We start from the raw sequence: 7,782 nt of genomic DNA, 5'->3' as shown, positions 1-7,782 counted from the left end.
TTCCATGGAGGTCTTTTGTTCTTGTTTTCTTTCACTATTTTACCCATTAAATATTTCCTGAGGCTGTAACAGTGAAATGCTCTCTTTGTTGGCCTTCAGACTCAGCTCCTGCAATGACGCTAATCAACTAGAGGAATTTTGCCTGAGGCTTGAGTAACCCCTTGTCAGCAAAGAGGTGGGGAAATGTGCACAAAGTAATTGTTTTTCAAAGATTTATAAGGGCTCTAGAACCCTAAATCATCAGGAGTCGGCAGACTGACCAAGGACAGAGGGATTTGGCTTAAGAAATTTTGTGATTATCCTTGGACCCCTTTAGACACCTAGCTGATTAGCTGTCTGCTGCCCACACCCACCACTTGCCTTACCCTTCCTCCCTTCCCTTGACAATAAAAGATGCCTAAATCTAGGGCTGTCTTAGATGGATTTTTGGAAGCCTTAATACACTCTCATCTTCTCAAGCTAGGCCGTCTTGATCAATAAACCTTTCATTACTCCAAACTCTGATGCATTGAATATTGGCCTTTCTTTTGAAGCATCAGGCACATGAACCTTGCACCTGTAACAAGCCTCACTTTATACCAAGCACTGACCTAGTGTTAGTGGATAGCCACTGAGTTGGAGGGGTGGGGGACTGTCCCCTCCTTGACTCTTGTCAATCTCAGAAGAAATATTTCAGATGAGTGACAGAAGTGTTGTAGCAAAGCAAGTGAATTTATTAATGAAGCAAAGCAAGCAAATTTATTAAAAATACACTTGGCATAAAGCACAAGCAGGCAACTCAGCTGGTCTGAGGACTGCAACTGGTGGGTGTTCAAGAGTTTTATACCCTTCATCATATAGGTTTCAAAGCTTCCCCGCGGTTACTAGATGGCTGTAAACTGCTTAGCTATTTAACTATTTAACTACATGTCTCAGTTTCCCTATTCTGCTTGTCCTGACTTACAAGCCAGCCTGTCTCAGAAAGACCTTGGTTTGGATCCCTGACCAGGATGTGTCAGTGTTGGTGGAACCTGGATTCAGGAACTTTGGTACTTGAGTTCAACATTCTTATGAGGTGATGTCACAGGGATGGCAGCATGAGAGATCCTCTTGGCCTCATTCCCTAAAATTTCAACAAGTTAACTAACCATAACTCAACAAAGGATTCCCTGCTCAATATAGAGGCATGCCTGAGAGACCGTGCATTGAAGCATCTAAAGGTGGGTAACTGGGAATAAATGGGGAATCGAGAAGGGAGGAAAGTTCAGGTGACCACAGACACAGTCTTGCATCTGGGAGTTCTTAGCTTGGCCCAGAGAAAGCTAGTAGTACCAAGTGCTTCCTTCTGCTGGGAGGAACAGAGAGTTGTAGTGGGCAGTCCAGCAGGGCAAGCAGCACGAACAGTGACTGAGCCAGCAGACACCTGGTGAGGACAGAGAACAGGGGTTCTACCATGTGGCTGTCCATGTTTCAGACAAAGAAATGGAACCACAGAGCCCTGCCACCCCTTGGACTTGAGGTTTGATTCCTGGTCAGGCCATATGCCCAGGTTGCGGGTTTGATCCCCAGTAGGGGATGGGCAGGAGGCAGCCAATCAATGACTCTCTCATCATTGATGTATCTCTCTCTCTCCCTCTCCCTTCCTCTCTCTGAAATTAATACATATATATATTTTTGAAAAAAACAAATACTTTTTAATATGTTATGGGAGCACCAAAATATAGAAAGCAACTACTCACAAAACTAAAGGGAGAAACAGATCAAAATACAATCATAGTTGGGGATTTTAATATTCCATTGACAGCTCTACACAGATCAACCAAACAGAAAAGCAATAAAGAAATATCGGGCTTAAATGAAATGCTAGACCAAATGAACATAATTGACATTTATAGAGCCTTTTGTCCCAGAATATCCAGTTATGCATTCTTATCCAGTGCACATGGAACATTCTCAAGGACAGACCATATGTTGGGTCACAGAACTAACCTCAACAAAGTCAAGAAAATTGATATCATACTGAACATATTCTTTGATCATGATGCCTTGAAATTAGAAATCAACTGTAAAAAGGAAGTAAAGAAACCCACAAATATATGGAGATTAAACAAGATACTACTAAAAAATGACTGGGTCAAAGAAGAAATAAAAGATGAGATCCAAAGATATATAGAGACAGATGAGAATGACAATGCAACATATCAACACTTCTGGGAGGCAGCAAAAGCTGTAATAAGAGGGAAGTTTGTATCATTATAAGCATATCTTAAGAAACAAGAAAATCCCAAGTAAACAACCCAACATCACATCTTAACTAGAAAAAGAAGAACAAAAGCAACCCAGAGTCAGCAGAAGAAAGGAAACAATACAAATTAGTGTAGAGTTGAATGAACTGGAGAACACAAAGACTATACAAAATATTAATACAACAAAGAGCTGTTTCTTGGAAAAGATTAATAAAATTGACAAACCCCTGGCTAGACTCATTAAGGAAAAAAGAGAAAGACCCATATAAACAAAGTCAGAAATGAGAGAGGAGAAGTCAACACAGACATGAAAGAAATAGAAAGGATCACACTAGAATACTATGAAAGACTATATGCCACCAAATTCAGTAACCTAGAAGAAATGCACAAGTCCTTAGAAATATATAACTTTCCTAGACTGAATCATGAAGAAATGGAAAATCTAAATAGACCAATCAACAGTGAGGAAGTTGAAACAACCATCAACTACCCCCCCCCCAAAGAATGTCCAGGACCAGATGGCTTTACCAGTGAATTTTACCAAACCTTCAAAGATTTGAAACCTACACTTCTCAAGCTCTTGCAAAATACTGAAGAAAAGGTGATACTTCCTAACACATTTTATGAAGCCAGCATAACCCTGATACCCAAACCTGGCAAGGATAGCACACACACGCAAAGAAAACTACAGCCCAGCCAGTGTTGCTCAGTGGCTGAGAGTCGACCCATGAACCAGGAGATCCCTGTTCTATTCCCAGTCAGGGCACATGTCTGGGTTGCAGGCTTGACTCCCAGTACGGGGTGTGTAGGAGGCAGCCAGTCAATGACTCCCTCCCTCTCCCTTCCTCTCTCTGAAATAAATAAAACATTAAAAATAAAGAAGAAAACTACAAAACAATATCTCTGATGACTACAGATGCAAAAATCCTAAACAAAATACTAGCAAATCAAATACAACAAATACATAAAAAATAGTACGTCATGATCAAGTGGGGTTTATTCCAGGGGCACAAGTGTGGTTCATTCAACATATGCAAATCAATCAATGTAATACACCACATTAACAAAAGAAATGATAAAATCATATGGTCTTATCAATAGATGCAGAAAAAGCATTTGATAAGATACAACTTCCATTTAGATTAAAACACTCAATGAAATAGGAATAGAAGGAAAGTACCTCAAAGTAATAAAGACCGTATATGATAAACCCTCAGCTAATATCACACTCGATGGTGAAAAACTGAAATATTTTCCTCTAAGATCAGGAACAATACAAGCATGTCCACTCTCACCACTTATTCAACATAGTTCTTGAAGTCCCAGCCAGAGCAATAAGGCAAAAATAAATAAATAAAAGGCATCCAACTAGAGAAGGAAGAAGTAAAATTGTCACTTTTTGCAGATGACATGATTCTGTATATAGAAAACCTAGACTCCACCAAAAAACCATTAGAAACAATAAACAAATACAGTAAATTTGAGGGATACAAAATCAATTTACTAAAATCCACTGCCTTCCTGTGTACTAACAATGAAACTTTAGAAGAAGAAATGAAAAAAACAATTCCTTTTGCTACTGCAACCAAAAGAATAAAATACCTAGGTGTAAACTTAACAAAATGTGAAAGACCTGTATACTGAAAACTACGAAGAGTTTGAGAAAGGCACAACAAAATGGAAAAATATCCTGTGTTCCTGGATTGGAAGAATCAAGGTGGGTAAAATGGCCATATTACCCAAAGCAATATACAGGTTTAATGTACTCCCCATCAAAAAACCAATGTCATTTGTAAATAAACAGAAAAAAAAATCACCATATTTGTATGGAACCACAAAAGACCCCGAATAGCCAAAGCAATCCTGAGGAAAAAGAATGAAGCTGGAGGTATCACACTTCCTGACTTCAAGTTACACTACAGAGCTACACCAATCAACACAGCATGGCGTCGGCAGAGAAACAGACACACAGACCAATGGAAAAGAACTGAGAGCCCAGACATAAAACCACTTGTATATGGACAGATAATTTTTTACAAAGGAGCCAGAAACGCACAATGGAGAAAAGATAACCTCTTCAGTAAATGGTGCTGGGAAAACTGGACAGCCACATACAAATGAATGAAACTGGATTATAATTTGTCCCCATGTACAAAAATTAACTCAGAATTGATCTAAGATCTAAATATAAGACCTGAAACATAGGTACTAAACTTATGGACCTTGGTGGTAGAGAACATTTTATAAACTTTATCCCAAAGGCAAGGGAAGTAAAAGGCAAAATGAGTGGGACTGTATCAAACTAAAAAGCTCTGCACAGCAGAGGAAACTGACAACAAAGCTAAGAGGCCGCCGGCCAGGAGGGACATGATATTTTCAAATAGTAGCTCTGACAAAGGTTTAATTTCCAAAATATATAAAGAATTCATAAAACTCAACACCAAAAAAACAAACAACCCAATCAAAAAGTGGGCAGACAACCCGAATGGACAACTCTCCCCAAAAGACATATAAATAGCCAGTAAATAGATGAAAAGATGTTCAAGCTCATGAGCAATTAGGGAGATGCAAATCAGAACTACATGAGATCCCACCTCACACCTTTTAGAGTGGCTGCTATCAACAAGACGAGTGATAACAAGTGTTGGAGAGGCTGTGGAGAGAAGGGAGCCCTCCCTCGCTGCTGGCGGGAACGTAGACTGGTACGGCCACTGTGGGAAACAGTCTGGTGGTTCCTCAAAAAATTAAGAATGCAGTTACCATATGACCCAGCAACCCCTCTTCTGGGTATATACCTGAAAAACTCGAAAACATGTATTCACAAAGAAAAATGCACCCCTATCTTTCGTGCGGCATTATTCACAGTGGCCAAGATATGGAAACAACCCAAGTGTCCTGCGATGTAGCACAGGATAAAGAAGCTGTGGGACATGGACACAGTGGGATACTCTCAGCCATAAGAAAAGATGAAACACTGCGTTTGTGACAGCAGGGATGGACGTTGAGACTATTATGCTAAGTGAAATAAGTCAAGCAGAAAAAGCTATGAACCATATGATTACACTCATATAAAATTGAATATAAAATTGAAACTCATGGACACAACAGCAGTGTTTTGGTGGCCAGAGGGAAGAGGTCAGGGGTGTCTTGGGTGAAGGGGGCCTAATATATGGTTACAGAAAATTATTTGCCTTTGGTTGGTGGGCACACAGTGCAATATACAGATCTTGAACATAGAAACTCAAACTTGAAACCTACATGATTATATTAACCCTAATAAATTTTATTAAAAATAAAGAAATAATAAATAAAATATCTCTCAATAAAAATATTCTACTGAGATCTTCCCCTAAAAATTCCACCCTTAAAACCCTTAGGATGCAGACCCAGAGCGATCTCCCTCCCAGGACCATGCCCACACCTTTCTCCTTCCCTCCCCTCAGGTGCATCACCTTTATCTTTCTCACTTCTAAGCTCCAAGGACCCTTTCTGTGCCTCTATAACTTCTTTCTTAAGCTTAATTCTTCTATAAATTACATCTTCTACTTCTGTGATTTTCTTTCTTTTTTTTGTTCATCTGTTTATAGTGCTCATTAGATTCCACATATGAGTAAGATCATGTGATACTTGTCTTCCTCTGACTGGCTTATTTTCTTAGCATAATACTCTCCAGGTCCCACCATGCTGTCTCAAAGTGTGAGGGATCCTTCTTTTTTACACCTGCATAGTATTCTATGGTGTAAATGTCTGAGAAGATGCTTTATATGATTTCAATCTTCTTGAAGTTGTAGAGACTTGTTTTGTGTCCTAACATGTGGTCTATCTTTGCGAATGTCCCATGCGCACTTGAGGAGAGTGTATATTCTGTAACTTTGGGGTGAAATGTTCTGTAAATGTCAATTAAATCTATTTGATTTAGTGTGTCATTTAGAGTCACTGTTTCCAATATTTCTTTCTGGCTTGTGACAAGACAATGGACATAACAAATACTGCCCAACTGTCCATTTTTGTTTGTGGGATAACTGCAGTTTGACACAGGAGAGGACCTGCTGTCACTGGAAGCCTTGCATGGCACTACAAGAGGTGAGGACTGGTTTCAGAGACTTGTTTTATCAATGAAAAAGCTTGCGCTAACATTTGGAAAGTTAAGTGGCCTTACTACAGATGGAGCTCCAGCCATGGTTGGCTCACAGAAAGGGTTAATTGCATTTGTCAAGAAAATACTGACTCATCTCAGTCTTGATCCAAGTGATTTAATTATATGCCACTGCATCATATACCAAGAAAGTCTGTGCAGTTGTTGTGGCTCAACAATGTGATGCCAACAGGAGTGTCATGCATAAATTTTGTCAAAAGCAGAGGGCGTAACTGCTGCCAGTTTAAGGAGTTACTGATGTTCTTGACTCTGAGAATGGTAATCTTGTTTATCACTGTGAAGTACAGTGGCTGAGTTGCAGGAACGTGCTCATGAGGTTTTACAAACTGCCGGATGAAGTCAAGCAGTTCATGGAGGGAAACCTGCTGGGAAACTCAATGACAGCAAGTGGCTGTGGGATCTAGCGTCATGGTGGACATCACCAAGTACCTCTCAGAGCTGAACATCAAGCTGCAGCGCCCCAACCAGCGTCTCAGCTCCCTGCTTTCAAATGTGAAATCATTTGAAGCTAAATTAAGGCTGCGGAAAGTGCAACTCGAAAGGAATAACAGTGTGTTTCCCAGCTCTGGAAGGAACAGTTCAACTAATTAACCTAGTTTTGGTCTCCTCTTCACAATGTTAAGGAAAGTGACTGACAGTTCCACCAAAACGCTGCCCAGTGGGGAATTAGTTAATTCTACAAATAGAAATTGAGGTATTACTGCTGGAAAAAAAAATGGATGAAGGATGGATAAAATCAAAAGATGTTTATATTGATTAAACTGTGTGTTCTAATTTTTCCTTGGCTCGGGAACATGGGAATTATCAGCTACCTGCAAGTTAGAAATGACTTATTAGTGTGCTCACTGTCCTCAGGTACATTTAGTGAGCATTTGTGGAATCCTTTCTTAGTCTCTTCCCAATTAATAATCTGTTCAAAATTCTTACCCCTAGATTTTAAAGACAGCTATGATGGATCATATCCATATCAAATCACCAACGACTGCCTTGGTCTCTGTCCCCTTGTTTCTGGATTTGGGCCTATGTACCAAGTGTACCTGTGCATCTCCTCCTGGGGGTTCAGGCTTACTCATCTCTCACGGCCACTTCAGATGTTTAGCAGGCAGTAAGCCAACAAAAGGCAAGCTTTCGATTTTGTCTGCCTCAGAATACTACAGAAGTTTTCATTACCTGCAGGTAACCTATCTGGCACTCAGACTCATTGCCAGGAAATATAGCAGAGTTTCTGGGAGCATGAATGTTAAACTACAACAGAGTCAGGTCTAGCTGTGCTCTGCTGCTTTTCTTAGTGTGTGAACTCGGCCGATTTCCCTCCCTTAGTTTGTTCTTTCCTCTGCAAAACGCAGACACCACAGAGCTGTCATTAGCCATGACTTTTGAAATGTTGCCATGACTTTTTTG

Source organism: Miniopterus schreibersii, assembly GCF_964146895.1.
Source record: "Miniopterus schreibersii genome assembly, chromosome: 14".
NCBI lineage: Eukaryota > Metazoa > Chordata > Mammalia > Chiroptera > Miniopteridae > Miniopterus > Miniopterus schreibersii.
This window is presented reverse-complemented; position numbering follows the sequence as displayed.